This window comes from Corvus moneduloides, chromosome 8, assembly GCF_009650955.1.
Source record: "Corvus moneduloides isolate bCorMon1 chromosome 8, bCorMon1.pri, whole genome shotgun sequence".
Lineage (NCBI taxonomy): Eukaryota > Metazoa > Chordata > Aves > Passeriformes > Corvidae > Corvus > Corvus moneduloides.
This window is the reverse complement of record NC_045483.1, coordinates 5,643,770-5,667,604: the sequence shown is the minus strand read 5'-3', so window position 1 is coordinate 5,667,604 and position 23,835 is coordinate 5,643,770. Positions and strand designations below refer to the sequence as shown.

The 23,835-nt window shown below is 44.8% G+C and overlaps 1 protein-coding gene across 1 annotated transcript in view; it reads left to right on the top strand.

Moving 5' to 3' along the window:
* The window catches only part of GRK5 (G protein-coupled receptor kinase 5), a 155,291-nt gene that overhangs the window by 30,774 nt on the left and 100,682 nt on the right, over positions 1-23,835 (top strand). The window lies entirely within an intron of this gene.

Sequence of the window (23,835 nt, the reverse complement as noted above, 5' to 3'; positions counted from 1 at the left end):
TTCTCTTCCCTGGGAGACAGAGAGTGCTCAGGATATTCTGCTTCATGCACGTGCCACTTACAGCCAGATATTTAAGTCCCGTTCAGTTTAACACACCTCTTAAAATGTGCATACCCACTGCTGCCTCAAGATGCTAAATATTAAAATTGACTGAAAAAAATCAACTCCTGTTTTAGTTGTTGCTCAGGATCTTTGCCTCAGTGCTGTAGTCCTTTTTGTTATGGTATTGCTCTGATATGAAGTAATTTCCTCTCTTCAATGATAAAAATTAATTACTTTTAAGAGCAGAATGAACTGTATGTTAAAAAGCATTTACTTTCTACATTAAAAAGTACAACTGACTCTTAAGTCCAGGGGAAAATTATGTTGGCTTTAGGGGAAAAGAAAAGTGATTACAAATAACTGTGTGCAAAGCCAGATGAGATTGACTGGATTTTGAGGAAGATGTATCTTAATCCCTTGATTTGACAGTCGCCTGGCAGTCAGAGCAGGAAAAGAAAGTCACTGAGGTTTTTTTCCATCTCTGTATGGTGGGAAATGCACATCCTACTGCAGAGATGGAAAAGGAGCAAATAACTCTACAGGGCAGCATGACAATCACACACATGTTCTTTTCTGGAGAAACAACCCATAGTCGGGGTATTCCTGGTTTCCAGTGACAGGAGTACCGCAGGCTCTGCCCAAGTCTCCTCCAGATCTCTCATGTGTGTTTACATAAATGCTGTGGTAGTAAATTACAGAGGGTTTTTTTGGGTTTTTTTTGTGTAATGTGTTCATCAGAGTTGTTGCTCCAAGACCCAAACAAAACTGGAACCTTGCCATCCTTCTGCTGTGGCAACACAGGAATAAACTGTTTATGGGCAAATAGTTTGAAGTCTGAGACAACAAAAAAAGAACAGGTAGAAGAGAGGAATGGGATCCATATGTGCTTTATGTGCATATGGACATGCTTTGTTTGCACAGAGGAGAAACAGAGGCATTGTAAGTATCTTTTTTTACCTAATTTTTTTTAGGCTTGAAACCGTGGCAGAGCAAGGTGTGGCACTGTCCTCTCTTCAAGTCCCAAAGCACTCCTTACCATTCTTGTTTTAGACCAGAATTTCTTACTCCCTACCCCCCAAACAGGAGATTGAATTGCATCCCCCCGAAACAGGCTACAGGCACTTGCAGATCCTGGATTGCTCCCACAAAATTAACAAACCCACGTGTGTCTGGGGGCTGCAGAGCTAATTGCCACCTCCTAAAGCTTCGCTTCCTCTTGTAAAGAGCGAGGCTGTGATCAAGCTGTAAAAGAGCAGCTTGAACAAACATGTTTGAAGTTTCTGATATGTGCAATAGTTGCCTATAGAAACATACCTAAGGAAGACACAGGTTTCCAAAAATCAGGGTGATTGACCTGGGATCCTTTCCTATGTATTTCAAGTCCACAGCAGCCCAACCCCATGAAAACAGGTCCCCTGTGGTAAGTTTAAAGGTAGAGCTGGGAATGTTCAGAACTGCTTTTATGGGAAACAAAGAAATGGTATCTAGCACATATAAAAGCCATAATACATGGCAAACGCAGATGTAACGTGGAGCTGCAGGCCGGTGAAGAAAGAGCAAAGGTGTAAAAGCATGTCAACAAACATATAAAAATGACCTCAAGGGGATCTGAATGCAAGGAAGAAGAAAAAATCAACATGAACACTATATTCCTGCTGGGAGAGGGATGTGGGTGATGGGAATTCACTGAAACACCCCCAAATGTCAGAATAAAACCTGTGGCCTTGGGATCCAGAGACAGGGAAAGGGAGAGGATAGCACCAGCAAAGAAATGAAATCTGTATATAGCAGTTCCCACTATGCTGAGCAGGAATATTAATTCATTCTTTTTCTGTGAGTAAAATAAAATTGAAAAAACAAATCTTGACTAATACTGATTAGGGTCTTAAGACTTCACTTATTCTAGCAATAAATACTTGGTCTTTTGTATACATATGAATATATCCACATACATTTATATCTATAGTGTGCTTCCTCTTTACTGATAAAACAAGATTTTAAATGTAACAAAATAATTAATCATGTGCATCACCTTTCAAAAGAAGGCTTGGGCTGTTGGATTACGGTTTAGAGATGATAAAGGTCCACAGTTTAGTGTCACACACATCCCACCTAAATTATTCACATGCCCTTCAGGCTGGCCTTGGCTGCCCTCAGGACCCTTGGACGTGAATGCACATGTTGGGTCTCAGGCTGGGATAATTACGTGTGTGACGGCTGCTCGGGTGCAGGGGGGGGGAGTGTGAAAACAAAAGAGCCTTGAGTGGCTTCCAAGGAGGCCCTGGGACCACGCTAGGGAAGTCTCTGTGCTAAGGCAAACCAAGTCTCCTGAGGCTCCTTTTCCCCAAGTGAGATCTGGATGATGTGTTAGTTTCTCTGCTTAGAGTGATCAGAATAAACCCCAGTTTGTTCTGCTGGTGGGTGTGAGCTAGGCAATCTGCTTGTGCTTTCGTACCAGATGGGTTAAATATTCCCCACCCTAAGGGCTAGTTTTCACAAGGGCAGGCAGCACAGGAGGAGAGGGAGCTCGGCCAGTGCTGTGGGAACACGCAGAGCCATGCAAAACAAGTACTGGGAATGGGGATCCATCCGTCCTTGCTGCCTGTGGCTGCTGCCTGTGTCAGACTCTGGCTGTTCTCGCTTTCCCACCAAATCTCCCACAGCTAAGCAGAAAGTGGCACAGGCTAAGAGGCAAGAAGTGGTTCTCCTCCATCAGTGCTGGGTTTCCATGCTGCTGGCAGGTGGGGATCTGCTCAGGGCCTTCTTCAGGCACAGAGAGTGACTGCAGAGCCAGCTCGTTTTGGAACACGAATGAATTGGTCACCTTCGTAATTCTCTAATGAGCCTTGTGTTGGTAGTGGAGATGACTACAGTCGTGGGTGAGAGGTGGAGATGGCATCTCCTACATCTGAGCTTGGGAAGACTATCTGCATCCCCTTAGGTAGCAGGATAGGGCAGATGGCACTGGCCACAGCACTGGGATTCTCTGGGAGCACAGGTCAGGTAGGAGCCAGTCTCCTTCCAGAGCAAGTGAAGGGTTCCCTTTGGCCTCAGTACACAATTCAGAGCAGGCCTCCTCACTGAGGGCAGGCAGCCTGATGCTCCCCTCCAGGGCAATCTGAAGTGCCGGAGCAAAGCGCTCAAACAAACCTTGGACAGTGGATATTCCCTGTCCTCCACTTCTCCCATGCTTCCAGCTGAGCAGAAGAGTGAAACTCCTGCTGTCGTCTATGGAACAACATCAGTGCAGCTTCTTAAAATTCCCTGAGGTCTTTGCTTGGCTCAAGTCTTGTCCTAGATGGCCATAAAATGTTGATGTTTGATTTTATGTTTGGTTTTTGGACTTTTGCTACATTATGCACTGCCAGACATTGAGGTCCACAGTGAATTTTGTTCACTTACTATGTTGAATGTTAAAAGGAAATAAAAATTCTTGTACTTCAGGCTTTAAAATGTCCTGTAATGCAGGAAGAGAACCTCAGGTACATTTAATGCATTTCATCTACCAGAAGTGCTTTTAAATGATGACTGCATTAAAAATATTCCTCAAAATAAGGCAGAGAGCATTGGATATTTATCGACAAATAAAACTGCGGATAAAAGAGGCGGCTGGTTCAAGGTTTATCTCTGAAAATTACTGAAGCCTTCACAGAAACGTTTTGTCACGTAATTTGCATATTCATGCGTAATTTCTCCAGTTGCTGTATTTAGTTGATAATGCCTTTTTTTAATACCGTAATTAAAAAATTTTGATCTAGGTTACACTTCAATTGTTTGCTCAGATGCACCAAAGCAATTGGTGTTTTGTTTACTTGCTGTTTTAAATACAGCTATTACCTGTAAAACGTCAGTTGTAAGGAAAATCTTCATACCTGACAAATTTCTGGGAGGACTTCCCAGGTAATTAGACTCTGGACACTGCCATTTGAGAACCCCACAGCTACAGAGATGCTTCTAGGGAGGGATGGAGGAGGAGATGGATTAGGAGGCAAAAGAAGGATGAGAGCAGACACCAGGAGAGTTGGCTGCAGCAAAGCCCAGAACCACTGATAAGAGTCTGTCAATTCTTCTTTAGCCTTGAGGCAATGAAGATTTATGTTTGTTTGTGAGGGCAACAAGAGAGAAGTTTTCTTCATCAATCCATTCTGCAAACGTCCCTGGCTGGTAATCCCACACTCAGGACTGCAGGCTGCTGTCGGCTGCCTGGAACATGGAAATCTTACTCCATGGGCAGTGTTGAAGCAAATGAGATTCCAATTAGGACAAGTACAGAAAGCTGTGAAATCTCCCATGTGCAATTTCCTTTTAGAAAAGGTTTCTCCTCTCTCACGTGTTAGTATTTCAGTGAAATACTTCACTGAGACCGAAATATTTCGCTTTCCACTTGTATCAGCTGGTGTCGAGTTATATCATTCTATAATAATGTAGAAATCTAAATCGTGAAGCTAAGATGATGCATTTTGACCTTATCAAATGGTAGTATTCCAGACCAGTCAAGTCTGAATTACCATTTTTAGTGAAAATGTTGACAAATTGTGTATCTTCTCATGGAACACTTGAGTTTAATGGAAGCATCATTTCCCAGTGGGAAAATGTGCCATTAAACAAAATGTCAACAGCTGCTGGGCTGGAGAACATGCTAGTGGACAATGGGAGGGGAGGAAAAAAAGACGCATGTCATTGACACGCACATACACAGTTGATGAAATCAATTTCAATTTACTCAAGTTGTTCTAGCATCACTTTCAATTACATATGCCAAGGAGAAAGCTACAGCATCCAGCTGTGGGAATCAACAAGACAATTGTGTGGCAGTCGTGAAAAGAACAGTCAGCAGAGAAATTATTTGCATTTGCTTTTCTTGACAGCTGATATTTTCCTGACAAATTGCTGCCCTTTGTTGTTCTAGCTGCTTTGAAGAATCAACCCACTCAAGGGGGTGGTAGCTTTGCCCTCATTCCTGGCTTTCCATCAGCTGGCACAGGTTGGGGAGGAAAACAGGTGACTGAGACAGGAGGAGGAGGTTGCAGGCCATGTAGCAGAGGTGAAGTTGGAACTTCACCTTAGTTACTAAAGACATGCTGTGGACAGGGTGCTGCTCCAGTGATGCTGTTTTCCAGAGCTGTGAGTGTTAGGGGGGATTTGGGCAGGATTGGTGGTAGGGAAGACACTTTCATGGCTTGACATAAGCTGGTGACCATCAAAACGAACAAGCCTGTGAGGCTGCAGGCTGCTGAGAGAGGCAGAGGAACTATAAAATTAGACATCTTGTGCCTATGGAAGTGTGGGTTTGTGCCGCTGAGAGAGGAGGACACGAGTGATTGTCAAGGCAGTTTGCATTTAAACTCCAAACCATGCAGCTGTGCCATGGGATTTCTTTCCTTAGTGAGCCCCAGCAAGGAGGAGGTAAACTTTGGCAGCAGGATGTGCAAGAGGTGCCTGTATCAAATATGCAAAATTGTTCCCCCGGGATTTCCCTTCAGTGGGGTCATATTGTTGTTAAATGGATTGTTAAATAGGATTTAAATAGCTTATTAAATGGGGTCCCCAGCTGGGTGGCTCTTAGTGGGCAGACTGTTCCAATTATTCTGGATTTGCCCTCTTCATGCAGCAGCCCTGCCCTGTCTAATACCAATATTTCAGCAAAATTCACTTTTGCAATAATGTTACTCTATCCTAGGATCTGGGCCAGGCCTTTATTTCTGCTAATTACAGATCAGTCATTCTTTTTCTTTTCTAAATGTTAAAAAAATGTGTTTTATGTGCAAGAATGGCTGATAAGTGATACACCCACAGGAACATTATATTTTTCTAACATCCGCCTCTGTGTTCTTTCTCTGATTTGCCTGCCACTGTCTTTGTAGAGGATCTGTCTCCTTCCCCTAGCACTGTTCCCTGCCTTTTAGATGTTTTCTTTTTCTTCAGCCACCCTTAATTCCTACCACTGCTGCATCACAGTGGTGGTGCTTTTATTGCTTTTTAGTGCTTTATCAGTTGGTGAGTGTGAATTTTCTCTTTATTTCAGGCATTCTTTGTAAATCTTCACTAGGTGCTTAATGGTAAAACCTCACCCCCACCATTCTACTTCATGAGTGGGCTCCTGGTGGGACCAGGGCAGGACCAAGAGTGACAGAGCAGGAGCACAAGTACCATCTAACCCCTTCCAATACGTGATCCTATTCTTAAAGCCTGTTTAAGGTGCTTTTTGTGTAGAATTCTTCAAGATGTCTTCTGTTTATTTCAAAATAACATCTTTGGCCATCAAATGAGACTGTTATGAATGCTGAAGTTGGCACCAGGGTTTTCTAAATTACACTTTAGGCAATAGCAGGAGACTCAGTGATAAAATGGTGGTTTGCATTCTGAGCTGGCTTTATACTGGTGAAGATGTTGTGTGTCAGCACTGATGGCCCTGACTCATCCAGTCCTCTTGAGAATAAACTTTGAGGCTTTGGGCAACATTTTCAAAGTGCCTCTGTAGGCAGGGATCCCACATCCCCTCCTTGTCACCGAGGTTTGAACTTCAAAGTGCCAGAGCCACCACACACAGTGACTATTCCACATGTGAGGTGTGAGGAGTGCTCGTTGCCCTTTCCCATGACTTTGTGTTTGTTGTGGTGTGAGGGCTCTCCTAAAACATGTGCCTTCTGTGCAGGAATGTGATGCTGGGATCTCGGCAGGTGTTGGAGGCACCCAGCCTTTGTCTGGGTCCTGTTGCTGCTACCATACAGCAAAATGAGGAGAAACTATCTCCTTGGAGTGCTGAATCCATCAGCAGAGGTTGAGCTGGCTCTTGTTTTCCCCTCAGTCCCAGGGATGGAAATAGAACTGGAGGGAGCTGGGGCACCAGGAGCAGCTTGTCATACTTGAACTTTTCATGCGGGAGCACTGCTCTGTTCCTTAGGCTTACCAGACTGGCAGAAGTGATGTTCCTTGCCCAAGAGGACTGTTGAGGAGTTGTTTTTTTAGGTTCCATATTTGAAAACCACCTATTGCCTGGGAGGTCTGAAGACGCATCTCCTACCTTGGGGTGACACGTGTTTGTTGCACGTGTGTGGAGGAAGGGCCATTGCCATGCTGTGCTGTGGATGAGGAGCTGTCTGAGAGGAGCAGTCTTGGCATGCCTGGCCAGGAAAAGGCCTGGAGCCAGCTCCTGAGAAGGCACCTTGCCGTTCTTGAGAGCAGGCCTCAGCACAGGCTGCCAAAAAACCACTGAGGACTGTGAAATCTGTTTTCTGGGGAAGGAGCTCACACCTGGAGCTAGAAACACAGCTCTCCTTCCCAGTCTTTCATGGCTGGGGCCCATCACATGTCTGTCTGAACTCGCTGCTGTCCAGCAGTGCCTGTGCCAGTCGCTTCTTCTCCCTCCTGTTTTATCTGGGCTGCAGGGCAAAACTGTCTTAAGTTCTTCACTGGGCTCTTTGAGCTTGCTGTGGGAAGTCTCCCTTGTATCTGGCTGCAGTGAGTGTGGTATGGAGATCAACAGAGTGTGGAAAACTACTGAGAGCTTCTGGGAGGGGATGGTACACCACTGCTTAACATAATGTGTGGCTGGAGCCCCACAGAGCTTCCAGCTTCTCTCTTGTCTGTGTGTGGTGCCAGGTCTCAGAGGACAGGCTGGGGATGAATCCACTCTGACCATCACTTGGCCGAGGCAGGAGCAGCACCAGAGATGGATATGGTGCATAGTGTCATCTCCACGTTCAATAACAAATAAGACCACAAAAGTTCTCAAAATAGCCCTCCTTGGGTTTGTGTCAGGGCATCCAGGAGAATGTCAGCCAGGGACAGGTTATGAGGGCCTGGAAGCTCCCTCACTTCGCTGACCTACATCCTGCCTGCAGGATACCAAGAACTCTCTACAGGACACAAGATACTGGCTAATAAAGGATGAACAGGAAAGTCACAGGAGTGCAGTTACGTTGCCCTGCTGGGTTTCACATAGAGATGCTACGAGCAGCATTCTGGTGTGACTAGGGTATCTCAGCTGAGGGTTTTTGGATGTACACCTCTGCCCTGGTCCCTCAGGAATTGCCGCTGGAGCAAGCCCAGGAAGGATGTGGAAGGGGCAGTGCCATCTGGAACACAAGCTCTTGGGCAAGGGGCAAGTGATTGACCATCAGCTTTGAGCTGTGCTTGCTAGACAAGTCACCACCTCAAATATATTATTTTCTCCTCCTGACCATCACACTCCCAGACACGCTGCTGCTTTGGAGGCCATCCCAGTGTCTGCATCCCAGCTTCTTGGTAGCATTTGAAGGGTTGTGCTTCTCGGGGTGTCCTACTCAAGGTGTGTTAAGAGAATCCTTGGAAGTACCCAATAAAGGCATACTTGATTCTGTACACAGGCCCATCCTGAAGTGCTTTAAGGCCTGTTTCCTGAGGCACTTATTTCTTGGTTGCACAGTGCTTTGGTTTATGGCAACAGGAGAGAATGAGTCTGAATTTCAACATCTGGCTCTTGGAGGCTTGAGAAACTCATGTGATTCACAGAGAGGGTTTTCATGATCAGTACCTGCTAGTCCCTGACCAGGGCTGGGGGGCAGCTCTGCCCTCTGAAGCTTTATCTTTTGTGTAGTGGCTGTTCAGACATGGCCTTCACTCCTCCTTCAGCGGGCACATCTCATGGCCAACATGTCAGCAGAGAAGCTGAGGGAAACCCTGCCAAGAGTTGCAGTTGGAATACAAAAAGTGTAACCAATCAAGTTACTTAAGGGATTTCTTTAAATCAACGAGGAACCCCTTTGACATCCTGTCCCTCCAGCTGTTACCATCTGCCTCTGCCGTGTTCTTGGGAAACAGGGTCTCACCTGTGACTGAGGGGTTTTTAAAGCAGAAAGAAAATGTGGAGGTGATTACAACATGGATTCAAAGCCTCACCTTCCTGGATCTGCTTTGTGCTGATCCCTTCCTGAGGAACTAAGCGTCCCAAGGGCTGCTGTGCCAAGGTGTGCCTGAAGCACAGGTCTGGTGGCTGGGGTGCAGGAAGGGCAAGTGTCAAAGCCACGATGCTGTGCTGCTGTGAAGGCTCTGTGCCCTCCTGAGATCTCCATACATCAGGTAGGTTTTTCCACTCTGAGACAAGCCAGCTTTTGGGCAGCTTCTTCCCGTGCAGTGGCACACGCACACTGCCCTGCTTCAGGGGCTGGCCGCAGGTTTTTAAATGTTAAAAACATTTGTCTTTTATTTCTGTTGCCGTTCAATATTATGGGAAAAGATGTTATCACAGCTAATCCGTGCGGTGTCTCTGGAATTTCTTGGCCTGTGAGGGTTTATACTGCATTCATGTATTCCATGAATTGGGCACAGGTTTTGCTTCCGACAGCAGGAGTTTTTTTCAAGGGCATCTCAATAAGATGAAAGTGTGGTCGCTGGCAGAAACCACAGTGTCAGACTACGGTCTTGAGGATGTTTTGAATGGCTCTGTATTTTAATTCTTGATTTCCCCTGGCATTTAAACAACCAGCAATTTATTTGAAATCCTAAGGGGAGAGCAAAAAGAAGGAGAACTGGAGGAAATGCCTTAATTTAATTGATCGGAATATTTTGAAAGTTCACATGTGCCCTCTTTTTTAGAAAAAGAGATAACTAGAGAATAGAAAAAATACTGTGGAAAATCATACTGAAGCTTTAGCATGTTTTTTCATTGTTGTTTTGGGACTTCTAATTATATTCTAGTATGCTGGAATGATACCTAGTGACTGAAAAAAAAAAAAATTGGGCGTTAGGGCAGTCAGGGGCATAATGGGGAAAAAATGGGCATGAGGAGAACTCACTGCTGCAGCTTTTTGGCGGAGTCCCATTTCTTGTAGGAAGCCTTTGAAAAACCCTGGTGCTATCACGGTTATAAAGTTTGTGGTTTTGCGTAGGAAGAGTAAGAAAAAGAAAATGAGATCTTGTACGTCAGGGTATGATCTATCCTTTGTCTCTTCCCCAGCTTCATATTAAACACTTCAGTAGGCATTTTCAAACATTGCTGTGTGAAGTATCAAGCAGAAACAATGACCGAATGCTGTGATTGAGGCTGGGAAACCTTAACCAGTAACTTGCAGCTGCGTGTGTGAGTTATCTGCAAACTACATCAGCATTGTCTTATGTATATCAAAGCTGATCATTTCCTATTTTGTTCTAACATACCTGCACTGCTCTGTTGAGGCTGCAGGAAAACAGGAAAGGAGGAGGGTCTTTGCTGTAATTTGGTATCTTGTTCTTCCTTTGTGATGCCAAAACATTTGTGAATGAGCTTTGACCCTGAAGTAGGCTGAGCCGGTAAGGAAATTCATAATTTTCTGTCCATTCATGTTTCATTCACATTGTTTACCTTTTGTTTAAACAAGGGGTTTTTGTTGGGTTTTTTTTTTTGCCTTGTGGAATATTATTCACCCATAAGCCCATAACCAGGTCCCCTCCCCAGTCCTTCCAGCCTTTGACAGCATGGGCAGGGTGAGCTGTGCTGGGGTGTAGGATCAGAAAGCCTGAGAGGTCACACAGAGGATTCACTCAGGCTTTAAGTGTACCATCAATAATATCTCTTAAATTCTGTAATGTGATACACCATCTGCGCAGAGGGGCATCACTTTCTTCAGGTGTCCTACCCAGAGCTCGTGTACAGAAGTCCCTATTACAATGTTCCACCAGTGCAGCCATGAAGATCACTGGCTGTATTGCTGACATACTGACAGCATTCCTTTCCCTTCAGATTTTGCTGCAGAAAGCTGGCATTTAGCTATTATGGATGCATCTTTTCAAACCTCTGTTTTCTCTTGCTGTTGACCAAAACTTGCTCTTGATGCGCAGCCATTATCACTTTACGGCTGCAACACCTGCAAAGGTGGCACATGGTAAAGGAAGGTAAAGCATAACCAACCAATACACTGAAAACCAGCATAAAGTTACATATGAAACAGCCTTGTTCGTGAGAGCAGGGGAAAGCTTGCACACAAATGTAGGATCAGATAATCCTGGTTAAATGTACACCATGGTGTAATCAGATTGTGCTGTTGGTTTGTGTTGTTGTAATGGTTTTTGCAATAAGCAGCTTTGCTCAGAAGCCTGGTGTTCGTGCAGAGTGCTGTCCTCTCTGGGGGTGTTTCTGAGGGTGCTGGGATGTGTCTAAATGGGCCAACTCAAGGTTGCTTCCCAGTTCTGGTGTCCCAGAGGACCCGGGAGCCATGTGAAGCTGGGAAGCTCCACTGCAGAGGGGGAGGTGGTGGCAGACGAGGCTGTCGGTCCTTTGCTGACCCCGGGCACATCTCCACATGGAGCAGAGCATGATCCAAAAGTCCCTGACCCTAGAGTCCAGGTTTGCTGCAGACATGTGAACAGCAGTGCCACGTTGGGGTGGCGTTGTGCCCAGGCTGACTGGCAGGGGCTCTCAGCTGGTGCAGCCCTGCTCCCAGGGAGCCTTCCCAGTGTGCCTGCTCTGCCCATGCTGCCCCACCTGCCCTGGCTACTGACTCACAGAGAGCATGGACAGCCCCATCTTTTCCCTCAGGAAAGAAATGCATAAGGCTGGCTATAACCCCCCCCTAATTTAACTCACAGGTCCATGTTGCTTAAAATCTGCACCACAAGCAGGACGCAGGTTTTCTAAGAGCTCCTCAGAGCTCACAGGTGTGAGATGCCATACAGAGAGGTGTCAGCAGCTCCCCTCTGACACGACCCTTTCTGTGTCCGACGTACTTTTTTCAGATCATGGCTTTTGGCGTGCCCCAGCAGCTGGGATGGGTTAACAGCAGAGAGCCCTATGTGAGGCAGATTTCCGATAGCCAGGGCTCAGCAGCTGAATTTGTGAAATAATCCCGCCGGCTTTAATCAAGAGAAGAGACTGCGAGAGGCTTGTAAATTCCTACAGCAAAATTCTCATTCACGAAGCAGATCCTGCCTCCACTATGCTTATCTCCCTCCCTCTGTGTGCAGAGCCCTTGACGTCAATGGAAGATTCGCTCTTTCGGGGAGAGCAGAAGACTGAGGTCACGCTCCGCCCTGCAAACAGGAGAATTATGTCCCTGGCATTGAGGCGAGAAGGCTCTAGGCTTTTGCACAAAAGCAAAAAAGGCTTGAAACAATGGCATGCATAGAAAAATAAGAAGGTAGACGGAATGCAGGAGAAGCATTTGGAGCTGTATCAGCAGGCGGTGGAAGGATGCGACTCTCGGCTGCGTTTAAAAATGTGCAGTTTGGCAGCCATGAATGGTGTGGAGGATTTTCATTCATTCATCCCTCTCTCCAGCTCTGGGAAGGGACATCTGTCAGCCTGGGCAGCAGTCAGTGGCTGCAGCACGCTGTGCTCATAGCCCAGCACATTTAAATCAGCAACCCAGAGGTTAAACTCCACAGCTCAGCCACTGGTGGCCTCAGTGATATTTATAGATTGCATTACATTTGCTGCAGCTTTTATGAGCAAAAGGTACTCCTCATGGTTAAATCATCAGAGGTTAAGTGTGACCAGTTGTAGTTAACCTCGTGATGGATGTTGCTATTTTGATTTTTTTCCTTGTATTTGAGAGGACTGAGCATGTGGATTTAAGAATCTCTGGACAAAATATTAGATTTATTGTTATTATCAAATTCCATTTATAAAGCTGCTTTTGTTGAGGAAGTGCTTTGCAGAAATTAACATTTTACCTAGCTTAAACTTTGGAATAGTATCCAGCCCATGCAAATTAAACACTGCCATTCCCCTCAAAGAACTGTTTATTTCTTCTCTGCAATAAGGGAAGTGAGTTCCTAACTCTGCGGGGAGCTTATCGCTCTGCAAATGAGGTTTGTAGCTGCACAGAAATACAGCATAGTTCGCCGAGGCCAAAAGCCAGCTGAGGTGACCAAAGCCAGGAGAGGTGTCCCTGGGCGCTCCCCGTGATCCTGGGAGGGAGGAGGGATGTCTTCTGCAGGACAGTTTCCTCCCAAGGCTCGAAGTCAATCAACATGTGGCTCAGGCCATGAATCTGGGAGCGTAAACGGGGAGTTTGTGTTGCTTTCATCCCGTCTCATGTTCCTGCCGAGGCTGTTATTATTCACCATTTACCTTCTCAAAATATTGAGCCAATTAGAAAAGCAAATCTCTCTTTTGGTGAATGCCCAAGGGTGCAGCTGTAACGATGTGTGTTCTCCGCAAGCCCTAATTGCGGGTGTCGCAGTTGCGCCTGGGACTGCCGAGCTGAGCAAACCCAAATTCCTGTCTGATATATTTTACACCTCGGCCAAGCCACACTGAGTGGCTGCTTTTGTCCAGCTTCATAAACCGGGTGGCTGAGGCTGGGCAGTGCTGGGATGGGAAAAGCAGCTACGGGGAAGGAAGGGATGGCTCTTGGGGAACGTCATCCCGAGTGGATGGTAAGGGAAGGTCCCAGCTGTTGGATCAGGCTCTGTTGCTTACAGACTGTGAAGTGCCAGTGCATTTATTGAAATGGGGGCTGTAATCCTTCAGTGTGAGATACAGAGAGAAGTTTCTGGGTTTTTTCCTTGTTAATTATCACACAGGTGGTTTGTGAGTGTTATTAATCATAATGGAGACACGGCTACTCCTGTGTGCCGTCAGTTACATTAGATAGGAATCTAAGGTCCTGGTGTTGCAATCCTATACTTCTCTTATATTTCCTTTCTTGTGGTGAATTAAATAGCATATTCTAAAGGTTTGCCTGCATGAGGGTGTGTATGTTGGTTGAGAGATTTCAAGCATAGGAAAATTTCAGTATGGAAGTCCAAGAAGCTGCTCTACTTGCTTTTACATGCCCCTTTTGCCCCCCTGCATGATGAGAGCAGTACTAACTTAGTGAAGCCCTTTATTAAACTCCTCTGATGGCTCAGGCTGCCTGCCATTAGTGCTGTTTCATACATGATAAGTGGTATTGCTAAGCTTCCTAAAATGAGTATAGCAATCTAACTGGTGCCCAATGGGATATCCATCTTGTGTCTGACTACAAGGAATAAATTATGGTCTCACACTGATAATTGCTCATGGCTGGGTTCAAGCATTACAGTCCTGCAATGCTGATGATTAGAACTGGTCTCCCTCTTTTATGCACAGATGCTCCCTATGATCCACTTCAGTGTCTGCCTTGGCTTCTCCAGATTGATTGCTCTTTGCAAAAGAAGGAGGACACAATTCTGCAAAAGCTTTGCAGGCAGCTAGGGCCTGATTTAAATTCTGAATATAACTTCTGATGTCTTCTAGGTAGTTTAAAGAAATATTCTTGGACATTTTTAGTGGTTCTAAAAATGGGGTGGGTCACAGAAAAACAGCATTCAAAAAGAAATACCTTCAGAAAATACAGAAGTATTCAAAAAACCCGTAAAACTTCATGTAAAATTAAGTTGATTCTGAATGGAAGAAGCAGAAATAACTATGAATTTTTTCTCCTTAAAATAAATTCCCCAAGCTCCTTAACAAGACTGGTGACAAAGCAACGTACGAAGTTCTGCTCTACGCTTCACTGCCTATTTTCTCACCCTCAGCTTAAAAATAACAGCACTGTAGCACCTTCTGTTTTCTCGTGACGTCTGCACACACTTTATGAATAATCTTTAGGGGGAACGCTGTGCTTGATCTCTGATTGGGATTTTCCCGTCTTACCCGGTGTTGACTTAACCCTGCTTCCAAGAAGTCAAGAGTAAAACGCCCATTGATTTTGGTGTGAGCAGATTTTGACTTTTCAGAAATGCTCAGCCATATGTGTTCTCGTTTTGGAAGTATCATGTGGTTGCATTTGGCCCATGTCGTGTTTTAGTCACTCAGAAAGAACACGCAGAGTTCCAGCCTGTCCTTACCTGCCCTCACGACTGCAAGAGCTGAGGGCCTTGGGGAGGTTTTGAGGGCCAAAGGTTTTGCTGTTGTCCTGTTTTGGGCTTTTGCTTGTTTGTTTGTTTTCCTTCCCAAATTTCAAGAAAACATTTCTATTCTAAGACAAAGGGAATACAAACATTTCTAATGTGCTGTGAAAGATAAATCTGAGGAAAAAAAAAGTTTGAACTCAGCCTATATGTTTTATTTGGGAATGAATGGTAACAACAACTTTATTCCTTATGATATAATGTAGTATTTTAAAAGGGGTAAAAATAGTTTGGAATCAGAAGTTGAAACACTATTTTAATCTTACTAGAGACCTTTTAAATTTCCTTAATTTAAAAATAAAGTGTTATCAGAAGCGACACATCTGTGAAACATTTACTTTTGGCTGATCGGTGTTTTCTGAGGGAAAAATGTTTCACTGAAAATTTCTATCTGGCTTTAGGGTTTCGCAGGCTTTAATGTATTTACACCCATTAATATCAAAGGGAGGCTTAGGAAATGCTCTTGGTTCATGTTATGTGCTGGAAACTGATTGAGGGCAAGATGAAGGGCTCAGAGTTGAGGTGCTGTGGAGCTTTAGGTGGGATGAACCTGCAGGCATGGATCAGAGCCCGTTGGGATAATGGGAGTTTCAGCAGCTGTGAATTAGGAGCACAGCCCATTAAACCTGCTGTTCTCCTAGGGTAATAGTCCCTGGCAGAGGGACTGGGTGAGCAGAGCTGTATCTGCCATCTCTGAGTCCATCTGTGATCACAGAGCCCTTCCTTTCACAAGGTGTTTACACAGCCTAACTCTTTGCCTAAAATAATGTGAGAAATCTGTGCTAGAAGAAGGACTTAAAACTAATCCTTCCTGGGTCTGAGGTTAATGTCCTTTCCCCTGGATTGTCTTTCCTGGTACCGTCCCTATCCTCCCATCTGCTTAGTCATCTGTAAGGTAAGCTGAGCATGGTAGGGAGAGCTCCTCTCCAGGCAAGGGTGTAAGCAAATTAAGAAGACAGCTGCAATTAATCTGTGCTTTCTCCCACATTCCTTGTGCTGTGTCCTGCTGTCACCATGTGTTCTCCTCTGTAGTCACTGAGGGATTTTCGTTGGACATGGTACAGCTTTTGAGCATGTTTCCTGAACTAGATCTGCTGGTTAAAGGATTTGCTGTCCCCCTCACATGATGATGGCACATACCATCAAGGTTTCCCATGACTTCATGAAAAAAATAATTGCAGTCTTTGTGTCATATGGTTGTTCTGGTTTAAACACACTGGTTTGAGCAATGTGAGTTGGAAGGGGAGGCAGCCTGTGACTTTGAAAATGTGCAAATCACCCAAAAGAAATTTGTCTCAGACGTTTTTATGGTATTTCAGTTGGAGTTCCACAAAAAGTACAAAAAATAACACTTTGCCTAAAAACAAAGTCCCAAAACAAACAAACCCATAATAAATAAATGCTTGCCAAGAGTCATAAAAATCTTAAACTGTGATTTAATATCCTGTCTTTCTTTTGTCTTAGTGGAAAAGGTCATATAGATGAAAGACATCTGCTGTTGTATCTTTCTTGGATTTCAGGGCAAGACCAAAGTCCTATTCTTGGCTTTTTTTTTGGTGTGTGTGAGCAAATTGCCATAAATTCCTTCTATTCAGTTGTCTTTATGTGTCAGCTCTTGAAGAAGATGAACAGGCCTGTGACCAGTGATTTCAAATGGAAAATCCCTTGTGTTTTATGCATGCCTGTTGCAGTCCATTCCTAGAGGCATTTCCCTGAAAGGAGGGAAGAGAAGAACCAGAGTCTCCAAGCCCCTATTCCTAGGGTTGCTTTCAGGAGTAGGAAGGATGTGGAGGCGTGGCAGTTCAGTGTGCAACAGGTCAGAGACAGAAGGTGTTGTCAGAGGCTGGTAGTCAACAAGAGGTGAAAAGAGGACAAAGCTGGAGAATAAAATAAGTAGTTAATGCTGGAAATGCTAGAGATGGGCAGAAGACAGAAAGACAAGAGATGTCAGGGTGAAAGTGAGGGAAAAGACCTGGTCTGACTTGCTCTTAATTTTTCATTGTTCTTTCCCTCGCCATGTTTTTATTGAGTCTGTTTGAAATGCAGTCAGCTCTGGACAACAGTGCATTTACAGTCCTTGATTGTTCCTGGCAACTTTTAATGTTTTTTCAGTAATACCACCCCATTTTGAAACATGGGCCTTCCTCAGATAGCAGTTGTGTTGATGAGTGGGAAAACTGTGACCCCCTGAAGCCACAGGGGATGAAATCCTAACCCTTGCTGAAGGCAAAGGCAGCAACCCCGGCAATGGGTTCAGGATGTCACGAGGAGTGCTTTTGGCTGCTGTACTGAGCTGGAAACTCTTTGGGGATGGGATCTGTGTTCATGTGTTGCCTTGTACAAAGAGGTCCTGAATTTCTTGGCCTCCAGGCACTGCAGAAAAGCAAATGCTAAGTTGTCCTGTGAGCAGTGGAAGTAATTAAACATTGGTGCCATTGGATCCTCAGGTGTCTAGTAAAGGACAAGTGTCAGGCTTTTCTCAGCAGATGTTGCTGCTCTCTCCAGCTGCTTGTTCTCTCAGCAGTAGGAAGATGATGTGCAACCCCCTGGACAAGTGACCAGCCATTTGGAGTTGGTGGAGGGGATCCACACTTGTGTGTGTTCTCTCTTGAGAGCTGAGCAGCTTAAAACAAATTTAAGAATGCTTTTCCTGCTAGCATCTAGCAGCCCTAGTTTTCTTACGTCCTCTGACAATATCAACTGGAAAACTTCTCAAGAAGAATGGGTCTGGTTTTGGTTTGGCTTTTTTTCCTAATTAACACTGGGCATTTAAACTGCCTGTGATAATTTCTTTTCCCAGTTGCACATGTGGAGTGTCTCAACAGCACTGTAAAAGTCATGCTAATTTATGTGAGGACAAAATTAATCTTTAAGCTGGAAAAGCTTTTGCTATTTTTGTTTGCAAAATGCTTTTATGTCTTTAAGTAGAGGGCACTGCTGAAAAGCCAAGGGTTGTGTTGGTTTTATTATTTTTATTAATATGTTTTAAAAGCAACTCAGAAATATTTTACTTGATTTCTGAAGCCAAGGCAGCAAAGCACAAACAGCTTTGTCATCTACTAACGTGGAAAATGTGAAACAGAATAGATGCACCTTCTGGTTCCATCCCGCCCCCCCCCCCCCCCCCCCCAATCTCTGTTTCTCTGTTTCTGGGAGACAAACATTTCTTTTTTAATAATTTAGAACATTTCCTTTTTAGGTATAAACTACTAATTATTTATTTTTATTTTTACTATCACTGTAAGCACTCTTCCACATCTCCCACATTATACTCCCATGAAAAACTTCCATACCAGCAAGCCTTGGAAAACAGCACTTACTCCAGAAATACTCTGCACTTATAATTTGGTGCAGAGGGGACTCCTCAGTTAGGGTCCTTATCTCTCCCACTCTCAAGGGACTTGTTGAAGGGACTTGCTGGCATTTGCAGTTCCCGATAAAATCAGCTGGAGTTGTATGTGCTGGACTTGAGGCTGTTGTGGTTGAGAGCTGGTTCTGCTCTTGAGACACTAGCCAGGCTTTAGGGAAATCACTCCTGCATTTCAAGAAGATTAACTATAGAAAAGCATAGAAAATAACTGGAGATCCTAGTAAGACTGAAAGTCTAGCCTTTACCTTGGAAAAAAATCCTGTGTCTTCATGCCTATGGAGGCACTTGAATGTTTGCTGGAGACAGAGGGAGGTTGTTAAATCCAGTCATTCCATCAAAGGTGGAAAGCGCAGCCAGGACAATCCTGCTTCCACCTGCTACCCTGACACCCTGTGTCCCCTGTTGAGAGGCCGAGGGTGGGTCTGTGCTGTGTGAGGTGCAGGAATATCCACAGGCACACAGAGAGCCTGTGCCAAGGAGCTGCCAGAGCCCCAGCCTCCCTGCCTCCTCTTGTTTATGCATGTTTTTCCCATAAGCACTGTTTTCAGCTGGGGTCCTGTTTGTGTTATCATTTTAATGTTATTTTGGAACGTTAACTTCAGCCAGCTGAAATTATTTCCTTTTTGCCCCCTTACTGAGAGGGTTTATTAATATCGAGTTACACAGGAAGCAAATTCTCCTGTTATCAGATTGTTCTGTAGGCACTTTTCTTTTCCTCAAAAGCATAATGGTGAACTTTATCAGTGCTCAGTCATTTGTTTCCTATTAAACACGAGTAATTAAGATGCTGTTTCGCTCACTGGGAAGAGTTACTGACCTGTTTTGTCTGTAAATGTATCTTTAAATTAGGAGACACCTGAAACTGGTAGGAAGTGGGTATTAATTGGATTCAAATTCCATGAGCACAGATTGCAGTTTCCCAGTGGGATGTGGTAAATAGCCGTCACCAAGATAATATTAATTACATTATCTCCCAGAATGGTCCCAGGAGGTGCTAAAATAGCATATGTGCCACTTGGGCTTAGATGCTCAGACACGAAGATCAGTGTTTGCTGCCGTGTTGCTCAGCACAGTGCGGAGCGTGTTGCATCACTGGGGCAGTCGGATGAGATAAGGAGGCTTGGATTTTCTGAGTAGTTGCTTGGGGTTTTCCCTCTCATGAGTATGAAAATCAGAATATTATCTAAAGCAATAGCTGAATTTCTTTTTTCTGTCCTGACACCTGACAAGGAATGATAATAGCAAGCCTGAAAAATGGATTTCATAAAACACCTGAACGGAAAATGTTTCTTGCTGCAGAGATTGTGATTTCCTTGTAGATCTGTTCAGCTCTAGAGTGACTCCAAGTGCCACACAAGCAGTACACAGACCTCTTTTATCAGAATCACACTCCATGCCACTGACTTTATACCCAGTGATGCCCCTGGCATTGCAGTGCTTTGCCCTGTACCTCCAGCACTGCTACAGATTGTGTGGGCTGCACCCTGACCACTGCCCTTTCCAAAGCTGCAGCTCACAGGCCTTTGCTTCAAAAGCCCTTCTATTAGTTTTGCTCAGTGGGTAGGACATGGGCCATGGGCCCTGCAGGGACAGTTGTCTGTCCAGTCCCCCCGTGATGGTCAGACCATCCTCACACTGGAAGTGCTGAGCCACATGCCTCCCTTAGCCCTTGAGAACCATGTTAAGTCTTTTTAGCCTTTGAGGACCCAGCAGCCTTCCTCCCCTGGGTACTGATTCGGGGCAGAAGCAAGGAGCAGACAAATATACTGTTCAATGATGTCTTGTCATGAACTTCTCCATTGGCAATTGAAGTTCAGCAAGCTGGAATCATGCGGGATGGAAGCCTGGCATTGGAGATGAATTAACTCTAACCTGATGAGCAGAGACTTCTGTCTGGGCTAGAAAAACGTGGACCTGGTGGTTTGTTAGGGACATGCTGGCAGACACTTAAAGACAGCGATGCTAAAGGCACCATTATAATTAGCTCAGCCAGAGACTGAGCACAGAGATTGACTTGAAAACCAGCGTGGCTGTTCCGTGGTCGTCATGACCTCTGCAGAAAACACTGCTGAAAGAATACTTAGACTTCAGTTGCCTAATTCAGTGTTACACATCCTTGTTAACAGTGCTACATGTTACCACTGTTAATTAAAGGTATCAGCATGTCCCATAATTAGGGGACTGATTTACCCTAAGAAGTCACGTTACAGTTCTCAAAAACTGACTGGTAGGTTGACACTGTGTTTTTTAATATTCAGAAAGTGCTTGTTCCTTGTTTATGAAGCTTAAATTAAACACCAGAGGGGTTCACGGATATTGGGATGAAGGGGAAAGATGTGCCCTACAGTCTCTATCACAACAGCTCAAAACTAACATAACCACCTTAAAACAAAGGGAAGCTTTCATCCTTGTTCCTACAGCTACACATGAAAACCTGAATTGAAATGAGATTGAGCAACGGGGAGAAAATAAATAAGTAGACCTCATTCTTCCCTGTGGAAGTTGTTTCAGTAGAGGAGTATTAGCCAGCTTCAGAAAATGTCACTAACTGGGTGAAAGTGGTCCCCTTGTACTTCCTAGTTTCCTTACTCCTCCCATGATGACAATTTCCACTAAGAGATGCATTGTTTAACCAGGGTTGTGCAGGACAATGAAAGAGGGACATTTTTGGAGGGGGAAAATGTAGAGAATTTTTTGCTTTTTGTAATACATTCTGGTGTATTTTTTTTTTCCTGTTGCTGTCTATTTTTCTTCAAAGTGAGAGGAAACAAGCACAGGCTGATTTTTATGGTGCAATTCACACTCCTCCAATTTTTTTTTTTTTTTAATGCTTGTATATTCAAAGATCTAGATCTGAATTTTTTTATTAAATGCAAGCAAACGATCTTTCTTTCCAAAGTGAGCAGGGTAATCTGTGTCTGCTCCACTGAGCCCAGAAGGTTCTGGTTTGTGCTGGAGTTAGCAGCAGTTTCCTACAGTGACTTCGTTTGACCTGCACTGCTCTGACAGGCTGGGGCTGGCAACAATCTCAGCCTCAGCCATCAAAACATTCCTTTGTAGCCAAGTGTCCTTCTGCTTTCTCTGAAATATCTGGTGTCAGTTTTAACAAGAGGGGAAACAGACGTTCGTCACCATTAATTCACTGGACAATTAAGCCACTGATCTCTGACCTCCTGCCATTATTGGCTTTCAGAGCCAGGGTAAAGACCCCGCAGATATCTGTTCTCTGTCATTCCCTGCGAGCTGTCCTAGTATTTTATTTACTCAAAGGCTTAGCTCTTGCCCACCACCAGCCAAATGTATATGCTTTGTAATAAAAATTGCTAATAAGCTGTCCCAGGCAGTGGCATTAATCTCTGAGTGACGATAACAGCAAGCAAAGGGAACAGCTGGCTGTCAGGAAGGCATGTGAGTGGGAATCATACATTTATTTAGATTTATGTACATATTAGAAGTGCCTATCCCTGGCTGCAGCTGCTTTTGGTGCTTTGGGCTACCTTGGACATCCAGACCAGAGGCAGGGGCTTTCCACTGGAGGTATGGGTGGTGTGGGATTGCTGCTTGGTGCTGTTTATTCTTCTTCCTTCATCTTCCAGGCTATGACAGTGCGTAGCTTTTGCTCCCTTCTGGAGTCCCTGGTGGTAGGATCATTGCTGCCACACTGCTCTTGGGGGGCTGATGGCCCAAATCAATACCATGTTTTAATTCTGGCCCCAGGGCTGCAGTGAGAGCCAGTGGAAGTGCAGGACTGTGTGAAGGATGAGGAAATAGTTAATCCATCCCTGGCACAGAGCTCTGTTTTGTGTTTATTAAGACGGCCGGGTGGGTGGGTGGGTGGGAGAGGCAGCCGAGCTGGGCCAGCTGCTTGCATCATCTGACGCTTACACCATGCAACCTTCAAGCCTCATTTTTCAGTCAGTGCTTTTGAAGCACTTCATTAGCTAATCAGAGGAACCCTCTGCCTTTGCTCTACAAGTTTCCTTGTTTTTTGTCTTCTACCTTCTAATTTTTTATTTTTTTTTTTTTAGTTCTGCTTTTTGTGTTGAGTCCTTCAACTGGTAGCTATAGTAACACCCATGAATGAGTGACTGTAGTACACTTCTACAGCCCACTCCCCTCAGGAAAGCTGTGCCAGGCTGTCACACACCTGCAATGGCTTGGCACCCCCTCTTTCAGGGGTTTCTCCAAACAGCAGGGACAGTCTTAGCTTGGGAGCCAGCTCCATCCTGCTCACTATTTGCAGCTGCAGCCCACAGTATATTGTGGCAGAACGAATGAGTCACTGGCAGAGCAATCTGTTGCATCAGATAATCACAGATTACCTCCATTAACCCAAATCCCTTCTGTAACCTTTTACAATAGTGATCCCAAAAGCTGACGCATGCACTACTGTTACCATCACGTCTTGGGCTGTCAATGATTTTTAAAGAGGATGTTTTCTGTGGTTTCAGGGATGATCTAGCAGGCTGTGCCAGCAAGATCCACAGAGAGCAGCTGTAGGTACCTTGTTGCTGGAGAAGATGAGGCCAAAGACAGGCTTTGTAGCTAAGTAAGGGGGAAGTCTCCCCTAAAGCCGGCCATTTCCTTTTGCATCAGTCCTGTGCACCCCCTTACGCCTTTTCCCTGGTATCCACAAAGAATCTCCTTCCTCCAAATCAATGTCTGTGCCCACACCTTTTCCCCTCTGCCAGGTGGTCACTGCAACTGGCAAGTGCTTATTGTAGCCAGGCATCTCAGGGGGGTTTCACCCCCTCTCCACGTTGTCCCTATGGCACGTTTGAAGGTTCCTCATCTATCTAGGGTTTAATTTATGCTTTATGCATGTGTCTGAGAAACTGGTGTGTTATTTGACCACAGAGAGCAAGGAAGATGGTACTTACCTGCTTTTATGGGGAAGAAAGATGTGTCTGGTCCTCATCCCAAACAGAAAGTGACCCAGTCTGAGATGTCATGATGCTGTCCTGTTTTTCCTGGCTGACTCTGGAAGCAAAAGGACTGAAGTGTCACAAAAGGGAAGTTCCCCTAAAACAGCTCTGGCAGTATAGCCCATACACATATACTAAGGAGGTTCCCAGCCTAATCTTCACCATTTTTAACACGGATTTCTGGGTTCTTGTCAGAACATCTCAAAGCTTTACCAATTCTACCAATTTGGTGGAACTAATAAGTCAGCCAGGCCTAATAAAAGAGCCTGTCTCAAGCCATTAATTTTTCATGACGTTTACCAAAAATCTTTTCTTTAGTCTTGTTGGTGAGTTTATTTAGGTGAGGGTAAAAAACCAGAATAGAACATAATTCTCAGAGCTTGGCTACAGACTGCTGATAGGAACACTTGAATTCTCACCTCCCCTCCAGCTGGATCTCCTCCCCACAGTTCAGAAATACTCCTTGTAAGACTCAAATGTCAGGAACACAGAGGCTAAGTTATTTTTTTTAGATACTGCAGAACTATTTACAGGAAAAAAAGCCCACACAGCTCTTTGACAGGGACAGACAGAACCCACATCGTTTCCTGCTCAGGGCTGGGTTTTTGCATGTTCTCCCTCTGGAACTGGCATCGTATTTTTCAGGAGAGCTGAGCCCCATGTAGT